The sequence below is a fragment of the Pseudophryne corroboree genome, chromosome 3 (genome assembly GCF_028390025.1).
Source record: "Pseudophryne corroboree isolate aPseCor3 chromosome 3, aPseCor3.hap2, whole genome shotgun sequence".
NCBI classification, from domain to species: Eukaryota; Metazoa; Chordata; class Amphibia; order Anura; family Myobatrachidae; genus Pseudophryne; species Pseudophryne corroboree.
In genome coordinates this window covers 556116542-556133005 of record NC_086446.1, presented here as the reverse complement: position 1 = coordinate 556133005, position 16464 = coordinate 556116542, and the positions used below count along the sequence as shown (strand labels likewise).

At 43.3% G+C, this 16464-nt stretch overlaps 1 long non-coding RNA gene across 1 annotated transcript in view; it reads right to left on the bottom strand.

Annotated features, from left to right (window-relative positions):
- Positions 1-636: 636 nt before the first annotated feature.
- LOC135058016 (uncharacterized) overlaps positions 637-16464 on the bottom strand; it is a 101013-nt gene continuing 85185 nt past the window's right edge. Inside the window, exon 3 of the long non-coding RNA XR_010244533.1 lies at positions 637-702. This is a non-coding gene — a long non-coding RNA (uncharacterized LOC135058016). The remainder of the gene's footprint in view (positions 703-16464) is intronic.

The window sequence follows — 16464 nt, the reverse complement described above, 5'->3', positions numbered from 1 at the left end:
TTCGGGACGTGATGTTCGTTGGGGAACCGAACCAGCTCATCCCTAGTTCTAATAAGAAACAAGAACAAAACTACTGAAAACATGTAGCAGTAACTCCTCTCTTTATGTAGGTTCTCAGTTGTCAATGTTTCTGTCAGATCAGATGAACACATTTAATCTCTACATGGACACTTTATCAAAGATATAAAAAAACTGAAATGTGTATATACATATTGGAATAAAAGTGAAATTATTCTGTTGGTATAATGGTAATTGTAAACAATATTAAAATAATATTAAAATAATTAACTTAGTACAATATATCTTTTTAATGGAAGAATTAGTCTAGTATAAAATATGTTCCTTTCTGTTTTTTCTTTCTGTTCCATATTCTGTATTTGATATCTGTACTGCTTGATTGGATAGTAGGACACTTTATTGTATTTTGTCTTTGTCTGTGTTTTTTTGTATTTGTTTTTGTGAAAACAATAAAACACGTTGATTTTAAAGTATGTACTGTTCAAGATGTTTACTATAGCGTGATAGCTGTGTAAAATAATAAGAAAATATAAATTAAATAAAGAAATATTTGTAGCTGACCAAAGCATGGTGAGTTATTAAAATCATGATTGAGTTGATTGATTTTTATTTATTTTTTCTCTTCATGTGCCTCAGTCAATGTGGGCTGGTGTAGTATTCTGGTTTTCTAGTCCCTGTCTTGCGCTGAAGGGGACATAAGTACACAAAGTAAAATAATGTTTCATTTTGTTATAAATATAATGCAAACAATCATCAGGCAATAGTCAAAAATGCAATTAATATTTTTAATGCTGTAAAACCTTTTAACCTCTATAATGTGTCATGAATCACACACTTTGACCACAATTACAGTACAAAAGAACATCCACTACACACAACTCTCACTCAAAATGTAATGTCACACATTTCAGCCTGCACAATAGATCTGATCCATTTGCTTAGCAGGCAAACCTGGGAAATTGTTATGTAACTCTATATCCTTGGTCCAGGCCCCCCTAAGCCTCTGGGCCCTAGAGCAATGGCACCACTTACATCCAATATAGTCACTCCCATGATCATGCATACTGTATGTTAAAACCTTTTTAAAAGTACTGTGTGAAGCTTCTGAAGAGTCTTCCTTCTTTTTGCCCCTTTTTTGTATTATGCAAAATTGTTCCTTATTATGTTATGACTTTTATAATAATGATCTGTCTTGTGCATACATTAAATCTTTATTGTCTTTTAACATTCTACAGCTTGCGAAGCCACAAATGACTATATTATTGCAGGAGCTATATGGTTCAACTAAAAATCTAGTTTTATTATTACTATTTGTGAACCCATGTTACATCCCCTGTTGGGGTTTAATATAGCATGTATGTACATGCTGACATCCCATAGAGGCTAGCCCTAATCCAATAAATCAAAGTGGTAAAATTCATACCAACCCTCAGGCACAACTGTATTGCTATACATTTATAGTCAGTGTAGTATTATTTCCCATTTTGCAAAAAAAAAAAGTAAAAAATGTATAAGTGGGGTTAATGTAACATCAAACAAGTACACCGAAAAAACACTGCATGCCATCTTTGTCTACTGTATGTCACAGCAGATATACAGAGGGCTCTAATGTGCTAATATTTGCTCAGCCAAAGTTCTCCAATTTTGAAGCTGAGCTGGCATACTATATTTCATATTTAGATGTTAATATTTAATACATGTAAAATAGTTCTGCTAAAAAATTGAAGGCATTTTATTAAATAAAACACTAGCTAAGAAGACATCCTGTCAATGCTAAACTGAGAACCAAAAAAATCTTTCACTTCTTTGAGGCATCCTATTGTATGTAGCCCAGCACCCATAAATATACTATAGCCTGACAATTCTCATGTATGGATTTCTCAACACACCCATAAGAATATACATAGAAAAAATATATAACTGAATAAAAGAATGCAATATTTTTCCAGTATTTTTCCTCTGGAGCAAGATGCTCTGGAATTCTCTTTAATGAACTTTGAAACATTATAGATTAGTGTAAAAATAGATTGAATACAGTGCCTAAAGCATGGCATCAGTGTCTTGGTGGCACCTGCTTGTTTAATGTTCTTTAATTTATGGGTAAACTCAGTCTGAATTAATCTGTCAGAATTAACCTTAGTTACAATGATAATAAATAATATTAATAAATAAATAAATAATAAATTCTTAAGTATGAGATGTGTTAGTCCATTTATTGTTATCCTCTGGCAATATTAATTTAAGGGAAAAAATATTTATCCCTATTTACAAAGCCCTCCCTACTGATGAAAGCTGTTACTAAGTTTGTACAGGCAATAGACACTGGAGATATATACTTGTGTATGCACTGACCCATGAGAGTATGTGTAATTATTCATACATGGATGACCACCACATGAATACACATCAGGTAATTTCAATAAGCGGGTTATACAGCATCAGTCATTTTTATTTATTTGCAAGCAATTAGTTTTAGATAACATGCTGCTCTATTTTAGACAATCCTCCATGGTGGTCACAATTTCATTGCATGCATCAAATGACAGTCGTTGCTCTACCTCAAAATGCTGGTGTGAATGAGCTGGCAGTTCCTGTGTAACTCTGCTAATGACTGATGTTTTATGTGAAAAAGATACACAAGCAGACTCTGCTGATTAAAATGATATGTGGTATGCTTTTATTCTGTGTGCAACTGTTGACTGTATCTGCATATAAAATGCTACGTTGCAGTGTTTTCCAGGAACATAGCATTTTGTAAGCAGATAGAGACACAGTTGCACACAGAATATAGGCATACCACATATCATTTTAATCAGCAGAGTCTACCAGTGCATCTTATTTGCATACTGTATCTGTGCAAAGTAGATGTATTTTCAAGGAAATGTAGTAAAAGATGCCTGGCATTAGTAAACGCGTTCACGACTAATTGCGACTAGAAGAGCAGTTTAAAGTGACTGCAGCTACGATGAAGGAAGGGCTATCTTTCTGTGCCAAAGGACCTCCCACTCTATGGGTGCTAGTCACCATGGCAATCACTCTCCATGGTACCCGATCTCTTTCCTATTCCCGTTGCCCTGGGCTCAGTGGACCTAACACAATACTGTTGATATGTCCTATTGGTGTAGAATCTAGATGGGAAACAATAGGCAGCAGGTGATTTGTGAAATGGAGTTTAGGCTACACAGTCATCCATACCCAGGCTTGCAGGTTTATTGAGGAACAGTGCTAACTGTCGTAATATATGTATCAGTGATACAACCATCTAGCGGTGACATTTTAGTGTAAATGCTGATTTACTTACAGGACTAAAAGCAATACCTGAATACACTCAATACACTTAAATTTGAGCTGCTGCGGCCGCTGTATGTAATCCTTAACCTACGTACTTTTTACACAGTTAGCGTATAAAGGCACGTACCGTGTACGCACTTTGCGTACACACGCCGCGACGGACGTACAAAGTACACGCGGTGCATACACATACACACACACACACACACCGACACGCTTAGAGCACAATGCAGCTACACATGTGGCTGAAATACACTTTAAACTTTAGCAGGAAAGAGACATGACACCAATTGTATTTAGGATGTTGGGATCCGACCCACCAACATATAATTGCTGAAAGGGGGTTACAACAGGTATACAATCACAATAACAGAAAAGAGGCTACAATCAATGGTACATACGTTTGGTTTCGCCAGCGCCACACGGTCTGGTGCTCAGTCAATCAAGCAAGATGACCTTCAGAGAGAGATGAATGACCGGCTAGGCAGCTTGGCTTTTATACAGTTAGTCAAAACAAAATACAATAGAAACTGTAACCTCTTCATCTATAGGTCAAAGGGCTGGTCATTTACAGTACAGGAGGGGTCATAGGTTGGTTTGAATAGGTGGGCGATGTCTGGTCCAGGTGTGCTTGTAGTTGGTCTCCACTGGGTTCCCGCCGAATATAAGAGTACAGTAAACACAGTATAATATTAATATCCTGTTCCTGCGCATAATTATGCGCAGGAGCGTGCTATCTTCTGCAAACTGCTACCGGAATGTTGCCCTTAAAATACCCTACAGTTGGATACCAAACACCACCTCATAACCTAATGCTGTCCCCTCATATCCTGTAAAGGTGAATCCCTTTGTTGTTGTACCTTTTAAATAAGTATAACTTGCTGGTGTGGTGCGTGTGGGCTATGTGTACATTGTGCACTATGTGGACTAAATATGAGATATGTCTTTGTGGCTTTTCCATGCGATTACAAATGCTACCGTAATTACTCATACCACGCGCTAATATGCAGGACCGCGTAAGCGGTCATACACAACTTGCGAATATGTGCATGCATGGCAGGACAAGTACGGGCACGGAGGCCATCTGTGTGGAGTTTGTACAGGATGTGTGTACTGTAATATTTCCCGACTTCGACAGTCCACCCTTTGGCAGTCATAAATAACTGCCACTCAACTACTAAACTAAAAATATTACCAATACAATATATACAAAGCTTGGATGATCGGGGAGAGTTGTAGGTGGCAAATGTATAGACTAGTGGGATAGTAAAAGCATGTATGTTTGACTCAATGTCTGAGGGACATGTATCATCGTGCCGTATATGTTCTAAGTAAGCTTTGAAGTATTGTGAAGTATACATTTAATCCTTCTTATCCCGTATTAAGGGTCTGTACTTGGGCAAACAAACACTACCGAGCTCCTTTCGGGCAAGGGCTTTTGACCCTCACCTCCTCGGCTTCTAATACCAACAAATGGGAGCACATTTAGTTGATGATACCTGGAGGAGGAACATATGTGAATGCTACTATATGTGTATAACACCTGTCGACTATGTGTGCAATTAATCGAGGGTTTGCAGAGATGAAGGTAAGACACATATATAAAAACACATTCACATAAACATTGGGTAGGGTTGACGTCTTTTCCAATTGGATGTTTCTGGGTAAAAGGGGGAGACAGAGAAAAATAGTGAAAGAAACAGGCCATGAAATACATTTGCAATCCTTATCATAACACTGTTTCTATAGATGGTTCATAAACCAAATCTGCTGCTGTGACAACGCCCTCGCTCCTTAGACTCATCAAATTTGTGCCGTGCTTGCGCCGCGTTAGAATTCAAACACACCTGAATATCAGACCAATAATTATGATGACTCCCAGGATACAAAGGAGAACCTTTCCCACACTCATAATAACATTCTGTGCCCACTCTCCTAACCCTGAGAACCATTTGCGTGAGTTCAACCATGAGACCCAGCCAGTCAGTTCATTACCCACAGCCGTCAAGGTAAGGTTGTGCTTCCTTCTGAACTCCCACTTCAACTGTAAGATCTCATCCATCTTTTGAGCGATGATCTCCGTGGGGTAGTCAGTGCTATTTGTAATATACGTACAGCACTTCACACCATATTGAGTTGCCAGGGTAACACAGTACCCACCTGTCACAGCTGTAACGTAATTGAGGACCATCCTGTGCTGGATCAGCTCCTTCTTGTATACCTGAAGGTGTCATCATACATCTCAGTGATATTATCTATCAAGTTTGCCAGTGCATGGATGTACCTATAATTTATAGTTCCTCTGGCAGTACGGGTGGTATCTAATGCGAGAAGGAACTGAATCCCGGTGGATTCGTGGATTAAATCAGAGGCTGCGTGCTCTGCCCTATCTATGAGGTGTCTCTTGATGATGTGTTCATAGTGGGTATGAGTATAAGGAGTCTGAGCATTGCAGTGAATGTCTTTCATTTTGTTGTGGGTTATGGTCATGACCTCTGGTAGTACTCTCCCAATATAACACAATCCCTCAGAGCTCGGAGTAAGTCACTTGTACGCTTTCCTCCCACATATGAAATAGGCATCATCTGGGAGAACATAGGGGACAAAATGTAACATCACCATATTGCAAATCTTCCATGTAAAGAAACCAATCCCTAGTTCTCTCATTTGCTCAGTACAAGTATCAGGCTGGATGATATGGGCACAATACCCCTGTGATACCTTTCCAACCCACATGGTTTTGCTCCCACGTGTATACCGGTACCGAAAATACTTCCCACTGTTGGCTATCTTGCGTACAAGTTCAGAGTCGATAGGTGTCCTATCAGCTCTGTGTGAAAAGGTCATTGTCTGGTTATTTCACTTCACTTCCCAGTTTCCTGGTTTTTAGAAATTGGAAATATTAAAACACAGTAGTGACCTATCTACATGATACTGGTGGAGTTAAAAGCTAGGGGACCTAGATATATTGAATTTCTTGTCCACCGGTCTCCCACCCCGTAATTCGAGTACCTCATCTATTGCTAAAGGGTATGGTACTAAGCCTGACTTACTCTGTCCTTGAGGTACCTGTGAGCACACCCAACTTTCTGTCTAGTTTAAGACCTTACCCACTAATGAGTGGTAGTCACTCAACGGATGTCATTCCATGTCGATATTAATGTTGGACTGACATCTCTGGATACACCACTCTTCAACTATGTTCTCACAATTCCTACAAATACAGTATTCATCAGACAATAACCCCTCACATTGCCTCCGAGCTCCATGACTACTAGAATGCTTACTGATACCAGCCTTTACTCGAGTGATGTGCTGTTCCTGAGATCCTACAAATCCGTACTCGCCATCAGAACCCATTCCAGATCCTTGCTCGATGTCTCTGGGACCCTCACCAAAACAGATTGTCCTGAGCAAAAACAGAATTACCAGAAAAACCTGAAACGCAGTTTCTTGAGTTAGATCCATTTTGTTAAGGAAAGAGAAAGATAATAAGAAGGGGGATAGAGAGAAAAGGGCAGTGGGAGGTGAAAAAAGAAAACTGGTACGACAACCATCTTTGATCTTGTTGTTCTCCGCGCTCATGTGCCGTTTCAACAGTCCTGCCTCTCAGCTTTCCCGGAACAAACACTCTAGTGATACAAGGTTCTCTTCACCTTGCTCTTTGTCACGAGTTTTCTCTGGGTCAGCGACCTTCTTGCAGTGGGACGAGTGGACCCAAGTCTCTCTTTCGGCGACCTTTAGTGCTGTCATGCTGGTTAACAAGACTTGATACGGTCCTTCCCACCTGTCTATGAGGCAACCTGAGCGTAAATTTTTTTGTATCATCACATAATCCCCAGGCTCAATGTTATGACAATTACTGTTCGGTAGGTCAGGAATCACCAGCTTTAGATTTCTTTGTTGATTTCTCAGCTGCCGGCTCATCCTAACCAAATATTTCACAGTTATTTCGTTATAGCATTTCAAATCATCCTGGGGGTCTATCATTACATGGGGTTGTCGACCTAAAAGAATTTCAAAGGGTGATAAGTTAAGCGGTGACCTGGGAGTGGTTCTGATGCTGTACAACACTAGTGGCAAAGCTTCTGGCCACAGCAATCCAGTTTCAGCCATCACTTTGCTCAGCTTATTCTTAATAGTGCTGTTCATTCTCTCCACCTTCGCACTTTCCTGCGGCCAGTACGGAGTATGCAGCTTGCTATTAATTCCCATCAGTTTGCACATGATCTTAAAGACTTCACCTGTAAAATGGGTACCCCTATCACTTTCAATCATTCTAGGGATACCATATCTGCACACAAATTCTTGCACGATTTTCTTTGCAGTGAACACAGCTGTATTTGTGGCAGCGGGGAATGCTTCTACCCAGTTGGAAAACACATCAGTACATACTAACACATATTTCAAATTCCTACAGGGTGGTAACTGTATGAAGTCGATTTGTATTACCTGAAAAGGTCCATCTGTAGGAGGGATATGGGATGGCTTCGTTGGTATTGCCTTACCAATATTCTTCCTCAAGCAAGTAAGACATGTCATTGCTTTCTTACCTGCATGAGAAGAGAATCCTGGTGCACTCCAGTAGGCTCTTACCAGCTTGCACATACCCTCCTTGCCCAGATGAGTCAGACCGTGTGCCACCTCAGCTAGACTTGGAAGATATGCTCTGGGGGCCACTGGCTTACCGTGTCCATCTGTTCAAAGTCCTGATGACTCCTGACCATATCCCTTCATCTTCCAGACTGCCTTTTCCTGTTGGGAACACAAATTTTGCGTTTCAATTAACTGTTGCATGTTAACTGTTTCAAATGTCATCAGTGATGTGATGTTAGTTCGTATGGTTGTGCTTGCTGCTGATTTAGCAGCTTCGTCTGCCCAGCTGTTACCAAGTGAGATTGGGTCTTGGTTGTAAGTATGTGCTTTACACTTGTTAACAGCCACTCAGCCTGGTTCCTGTATTGATGTCAGGAGCCTTTTGATGTGGGACGCATGCACTACAGGTGTGCCAGCTGCTGTCATGAAATTTCTGAGGCACCACAGGGCCCCGAAATCATGCACCACTCCAAAGGCGTACTTAGAGTCCGTGTATATATTAGCTGACTTACCTTTGGCCAACTCACATGCTCTGATCAGGGTGATCAGCTCAGTGACTTGTGCTGAGTGTGGTGGGCCAAGGGGTTCAGTTTCTATAATACCTTTGTCATCTACAACTGCATATCCGGTACACAAGTCTCCCGATTCCATCTGTCTGTGGCAACTACCGTCAGTGTAGGAGGTAAAGTCTACTCCTTCCAGTGGGTTGTCACTGATGTCAGGTCTCGCAGTGAAAGTTTGGTTCAGGTATTCCAATCATGCGTATCAGTATCTGCACTAAAACCTCCTTCACCATCATTCTCATCCTCCACCCTTTGTGCCTGTCCAGGCACACTTGGCAAGTAAGTTGCAGGATTTTGTGAGCTGCATCTCTTAATGGTGATGTTTACAGGGGCGATCAGTGATAATTCCCACTTTGTAAACCGAGCAGATGCGACATGTCTGGTTTGTGCAGAGTTCAGCAAGGCTGATACTGCATGAGGTGTAGGGATGGTCAAGTTGTGTCCTAACACTACATCCTCGCTTTTACTTACCAGCAAAGCTATCACTGCAACACTTTGCAAGCAAGTGGGGAGAGACCGCGCTATGGTGTCCAACTGTGCACTGTAGTAAGCTACCGGTTTGCTGGCATCACCATATCTCTGTGTTAAGACTCCTGCCGCGCATCCAGCACTTTCAGTACCGTACAATTCAAAGGGCTTCTCATAATCTGGCATACCAAATGCAGGTGCTTGTGATAAACACTGTTTTAGTCTCTCAAACGCCATTTTGGACTCATCTGTGTGAGAGACCCGTTCCGGTTTGTTCGAAGAGACCATTTCTTGTAAAGGTAGGGCGAGTATGGAGAACCCTGGAATCCAGTTCTGACAGTACCCACACATTCCGAGGAAAGTGCGGATCTGTTGCTGAGTTTGCGGCAGAGTCATGTCGCGAATCGCCTGTATCCTATCAGTGGTCAGGTGCCTAAGTCCTTGTGTCAAGCAGTGTCCCAAGTTTTTAACCATGGTCCGGCACAACTGCAACTTATCCCTTGAATCCTTGTGTCCTGTATGGGAAAGATGAAACAGAAGCTGTTTAGTATCTTTCAAGGATGACTCGAGTGAGTCAGAACACAACAAGTCATCAACATATTGTATTAGCACTGATCCACTCTCAGGTTGAAAGGATTGAAAACAGTCATGCAAGGCCTGAGAGAAAATACTTGGGCTGTCAATGAAACCTTGGGGAAGACGAGTCCAGGTGTACTGTACTCCCCTGTATGTGAAGGCAAAGAGGTATTGGCTGTCAGGGTGAAGAGGGACAGAAAAGAAAGCAGAACAGAGATCAATGACAGTGAAGAATTGTGCAGTGGAGGGAATCTGCATGAGGATGACAGCTTGATTGGACACTACGGGGAATTCGCTCTCAACTATTTTGTTTATCCTCCTTAGATCCTGCACTAGCCTGTAACCCCTCGCCCCACTCTTTTCACAGGGAAGATGGGACTATTGGCGGTGCTGGACGTCCTGACTAGGATGCCCTGCTGTAGCAGCTGCTCTATGATGGGGTACACTCCTAATTCTACCTCTGGCTTCAGAGGATACTGAGGGATATTTGGAGCTATCCTGCCATCTTTTACTTGTACTGCGACTGCAGCTACATTTGCCATCAATCCAGTGTCCTGTCCATCTTTGGTCCATAGGGAACCAGGTATTTGTGAGATCATTTCCTCTACCTGCGATGGACCCGTGTCTATAACAGTAGAATGCAACATTAGCCTTTGAGGGGTGTCTAGTACATCTTGCACTTCTTGTGCGTGGTTCTCAGGTATATCCAAGAAGACACCCTCAGGAGTACAATATATGACACACCACATTTTACACAATAAGTCTCTGCCGAGTAGATTAGTCAGTGCCGATGCAGCCAGCAAAAAGGAATGTTTTGTCTGCAAGGGCCCTATCGTAATCTCTGCAGGTCTACTCAAAGGGTATTGTTGCACCAATCCTGTTACTCCCATTGCCTAAATCGTTTTACCTGTGGTTTTTACACCTGATGTGGAATTCAACACTGACCTGGCCGCCCCTGTATCTACAAGAAAAGGTAATGGTACACCAGCTACATCAACCATGACCTAAGGTTCACTACCAAGGCTAGCAATCAACTTCACTGGCTGCAGACTACAGATGTGGCCCAACCCCTATTGTGTAGTGGGACCCTCCCACAGCGCGTTGGCAGCTACAATATGTGAGGGGGGTAGCTGTGAGGTTTCGGAGGCCTGCCAGTCTCTCCTGGGTGGGTACCTTCTTGTTTACCCTTTATGTGGCTCGTAATCTCTTCTATATGGTCCCTGATCCCAATTATGTGAATTGTAGTGTGGTTCGTATTCAGGTCTAGGGGGTCTGTATACATTATGTGTCCCTTTGTTCCTACAATCCCTTGCAAAATGTCCTTCCTTCTTACAATAGAAACATACTATTGACCGTGACTTACCATCAGGGGTCTGGGGTGTTGGCTGATGGGGTATTGCTGTAAGAGCCTGTATACTTACCATCATCAGCCTATCCCCTTGCGACTCCCTGTGTTTACTGATGTTCCAATCGTGCTCGATGGCGGACTCTCTCAATGCAGCCACCGAGATACTTCTCCAGTTAGGTAGAGAGGTTTGCACCCTTGTCCTCAGTGCCTCCTTTAAACCGTCCATTAACACAGAGACAGCTACCTCCCTGTGGTGTGCATTATCCTTAATATCCTCGATCCCAGTGTATATAGCTGTTTCCTGCAGTGCTCTATGGAAATATTCGGATGCCATTTCACCTTCCTTTTGTCTTACGAAGAAGATTTTATTCCATTTAACAACAGTAGGGAAATACACTCCTAATTGCAGGTTGATTTGCCGTACATTCTCCTGTTTGTATTCATAAGTGAGACGTACCTCTGCATCTAACTTACAATCTGTTATGAATTTTGTGATGTCAGTATTTGAGGGTAAGCATACCCATAGCACTGTTCGCCAATCTTTATTTGTGAGTTCATGGGCGTTACCTAATTCTTTAATGAATTTCTGGCATCTGACTAGATCTTTTCTGGGATCGGGGAATTCTGACATAATTGATCTTAATTCTGCTCGGAACCAAGGACAATGCGTGGCAATGTTCCTGATGGGAGTTACTCCCTGACTGTCAGTTTCCCATTGGGGACTGCAATCACCCTGACAGGATTTAGTTCAACTATATCATTTTGACTTGATTCTATAATGCGGGGAGCTATCGTCTCTTCATAGTGTGTGGTACCATACTTACCAGTGGACACAACCTCACTCACCCCTCCGATGGGGGGTATTGCTACTATTCTTGGTGGTTGGGCTGTGCCTACCTGGGTGTCCTGTATGGTGGCTGCTAGAGAGAGTGCTGATATTATTCTGGGCTCATCTTCCTGCTCACAATCCTGGGGAAATTTAAAATGGGATACAGCTGGCAAGGGTTAGGGTTAACACATTAATCAATCACTTTCCTATCCTTTACCAATGTACCATTGCTTGTAGCCAATTTCTCCCCATCAACATATGGTGGTGGTGGTGGTGCGCTCGCAATCGCTTTCCCGCTAGGTTTGGAACCTGCTGTGTGAGCCAGTTCCTTTTGCACCTCCCCCTCTTGTTGCCACATATTTAAACAATCAGTATGTCTGATCCTTAGTTTTCTAGATTTAATCAGACATTTTCTAATCCTTATGTTCTGTAACACCTCTGATTCAAAGCTGCCCATCCTGGCGAATGATGCCCTATCTTCAGCAGTCATGCGTACCCATTAATTGCAAAAAGCCTCAGTGTGTGAACCATATTTCTCACACATAATAAACCTTGCTGGCCCCCTGGACCACAATTCTCCAGCCTGAACCCTGGCTACCAAATGCCCACTGCTTGTGCAATTGGATCCCATCGCGGACTTTTTGCTTTGTTAACGCAATCCCCAAATGCACAACACAACAGACGTGAAAGACACCTAACGCTTTCACTCGCTCCTTCTCCACTGACGTACCATGACTCACTCCAATAGTGACCACCGCGTACCCAGTGAGGCCCTAATTGGCTTCTATTCACTGGAAGTTTTTAGGAGTAACTTACCTTTTCCAGTGAATATCTACCGTTGACGATTTTCCTGAGAGAGACCAGCGAAAACTTCCCTTTATGCAATACACAAATCACGCTTGCGTATGCTCTACACAGCGCTAATGATACCTTGGTTTACGCAAAAGCAAGGATTAGGGTTAACACATTGATCAATCACTTTCCTATCCTTTACCAATGTACCATTGCTTGTAGCCAATTTCTCCCCATTAACATATGGTGGTGGTGGTGTGCTCGCAATCGCTTTCCCGCTAGGTTTGGAACCTGCTGTGCGAGCCAGTTCCTTTTGCACCTCCCCCTCTTGTTGCCACAGATTTAAACAATCGGTATGTCTGATCCTTTGTTTTCTAGATTTAATCAGACATTTTCTAATCCTTATGTTCTGGAACACCTCTGATTCAAAGCTGCCCATCCTGGGGAATGATGCCCTATCTTCAGCAGTCATGCGTACCCATAAATTGCAAAAAGCCTCCGTGTGTGAACCATATTTCTCACACATAATAAACCTTGCTGGCCCCCTGGGCCGCAATTCTCCAGCCTGAACCCTGGCTACCAAATGCCCACTGCTTGTGCAATTGGATCCCATCGCGGACTTTTTGCTTTGTTAACGCAATCCCCAAATGCACAACACAACAGACGTGAAAGACACCTAACGCTTTCACTCGCTCCTACTCCACTGACGTACCATGACTCACTCCAATAGTGACCACCGCGTACCCAGTGAGGCCCTAACTGGCTTCTATTCACTGGAAGTTTTTAGGAGTAACTTACCTTTTCCAGTGAATATCTACCGTTGAAGATTTTCCTGAGAGAGACCAGCGAAAACTTCCCTTTATGCAATACACAAATCACGCTTGCGTATGCTCTTCATGTTGCTAATGATACCTTGGTTTACGCAAAAGCTCGCAAAGGGGTATCAAGTTGCACCACTTATCGCACCCACAAACATGCGGTCCAATCGCACAGTGTATAGGTACTTGTTACCTATCCGCCCTACGATCACTGGAGTCGAATATACCAGCAGTGCTCCTCAGCCGGAGTGTAACACAAGACCTTTAAACTTCTATTCACAATTTCTATACTTCTCAATGCACAATTCTATATCACGCTCCTCTGCAAATCTCCTCACGATTTGCGTATATCTCTATTTGTATTAACGTAAGTCAGCCGCCTCACGCCACCAAGCCTCCACTTACTTGGTGTCACCACGGGACCCGAATTTCTGGGGTTCAACTTCACTCACTCCTGCTTTCACTCACTCAGATTCACCTTGTTTTTCTTTTCTGTACAGAAAATACCACTCCCTTAGGTTGGTTACTTTACCCCAGAGGTACTTACAGTTTTAAACAAAATATGTAAGGTAACCTGCTTTTGAAATTAGATAGTTATGTGCTATTGTATTAAATGTGTACTACCCCGCCTTTACTTGAACAACTATCGTGTGATTTGTACTTAGCATCCGCAATCCTATGCAACCTAGCGTAAACACACGACTGTGCGTGCCTTTTACGCCACGTCTGCGATCCTGTACTTTGTCCGTACCACGTGTACAAACGTGTGTCTGCAATTCAACAAATCACACAATCTCTATAAATGTGAGCAATACAAACTATTATTGCTCACTAACACAACCCACACTTGTTCTGTATAAACCTTTTTAACGACTAGGCCAGAACTGCGTTTTTTGTTTTATGATTACACCCTTAATACTTATTTCAAATTTATCTATATAGCAAACAAATGTATCCGATTTCACACAGGTCTAAAATGACTAATAACCTATGGCAACAATATGTGGGAGAGTATGCAAAATATTGGTACGCTTTGTGTACGCTTTTGGTGCCACAAAAATTACACAGATTCTTTAAATAGCTTTTTTCCTGCTACCTCCGGGTTCTATCAGCACCTCTGTAGACCAGACAGAGCAGACGCAATCTAACAGCACAAAAATAGGGTTTCAAAACATCCAAGTGACCAGGAAAAGGTTTTACTTAAAGATGTATCTCCACCCTTTGCTGATAGATTAAAGTCTGCTATGATCTGCTAGCCTACGAGCGTGTGAAAAACCGGATCGAGCCCCCAATTGTAAATGCTGATTTACTTACAGGACTAAAAGCAGTACCTTAATACACTTAAATTCGAGCCGCTGCGGCCTGTCAGGAATCGACTCACCATAGCCACATCTGTCCGTCGGTGCGGACTCCGTCCGGGGTCCCTACGTTCTGCTGTCGTCCGCTCCTCTGCCGCCAGACGTCATCCTGGGCCTAGGAACGCTCCTGTAACAGCGGGCGTGTGAGCACGCCGCGTTCCCGCTGGGCCGCGGCATGGGCGCCGCCATGACAGTCTCCATCGGTCAGAGTACGGCGGCCAATCCGGAGCTTGGCCGCACCTCCTATTCCCACTCCAACCAATGTCTGCACACCAGGGGGTATATCAGGAGCTGCAGGGTGAGCCTGTGGTTGTCCTGAACTTTGTGTCACTTCTGCGACCCATGTGCCTGGATTCCTCCGTGTTCCTGGTTACCTTCCTGGATCCTCCGTGTTCCTGGTTACCTACCTGTTCCTCCGTGTTCCTGGTTACCTTCCTACATCTCCGTGGAACTACAAGCATCAGCAACCCCTGCATCTGTATTTGGCTCCACACCTAACTACAACCGCAGTGTGCTTCAGCCTCTGCAGTAGAGACTCTCTCCAGGTGCATTCCATCACCTCACCTGTGAAGCAGCTTGCTAGCTGCCTGAGCTTAACGAACTGCTCTGTGAACTTCCACCTGAGTCTCCTGCATCTGCTACCAGGTTTGCTACATATTTATTACCATCTCTGCTGGCTCCACGTTTTAAACCATTCTGGTTCTCACACCAGTGAACTTTTCCATCATTAACATTTCCTCCATAGACTCTCAGCTTCCAAGCTGCACCATTTCCATTGCATACTTTTTATTGTTTATTCCTGCACGTTATTCTGCTGCCTTATTGTGTGAACTTTTATGTTAATAAAACACCATTGCGCTGATGCGCAGAAACCCAATCCAGCCTCCTCACTTCTTCCATCCTACCTCCACTGACCCACTAGCGCCCTCTCCGGGGACACAAGCAAAACCGAACCTGACAGTAAGTTCAGGACAGATGGACTCGGACGGTGGTCAGAGTGTGGGGTCAGGGGCCTTACAAAATCTGGTCTCTTGCTTGGATGGTCAAGAGGCTGTGCAGCAGCAGATGTTCCAGTTTCTGCAAGGGATGTCCTCCCGGATTGATACACTACAGCAAACCCTGCCTAGTGTACTTGCTACTCCAGTTCCAGTTACCCCAGCACCTGCAAGTGCTGTGAGTTCTTCTATGCCGGCTGCATCAGTTCCAGTGTCACGCTTGCACCTGCCCGAGCCTAGCAAATATGATGGCAGTCCGAAGTTATGTCGCGGGTTCCTTAACCAATGTGAAATCCAGTTTGAATTATTATCACACAATTTCCCCACGTCAAGATCCAAGGTTGCCTACATTATCTCACTGCTCTCTGGTTCTACCTTGAGTTGGGTGTCTCCTCTGTGGGAAAGTGCTGATCCTCTGATGAACAACTACGCTGAATTCGTGTCAACCTTCAGACGTATCTTTGACGAGCCAGGTCGTGCAACATCAGCCTCTGCAGACCTTATTCAGCTTCGTCAAGGTACCCGGAGTATGGGACAATATGTCATCCAGTTCCAGACGTTAGCCGCAGAGATTCAGTGGAATAATCAAGCCCTGGTAGCAGCCTTCTGGCATGGACTTTCAGATCGGATCAAGGATGAACTGGCAACCCGCGATGTCCCTGAGCAATTGCCTGAACTGATTTCTCTATGCATCAAGTTGGACTCTCGCATCCGCGAACGCAACAGTGAGCGTGCTCGTAGTGAGCCGCGCAAGTCAAGAATGGTACCTTCAGCACAATTTCAGCCTCCACCTTCTGATGAGCCTATGCAAA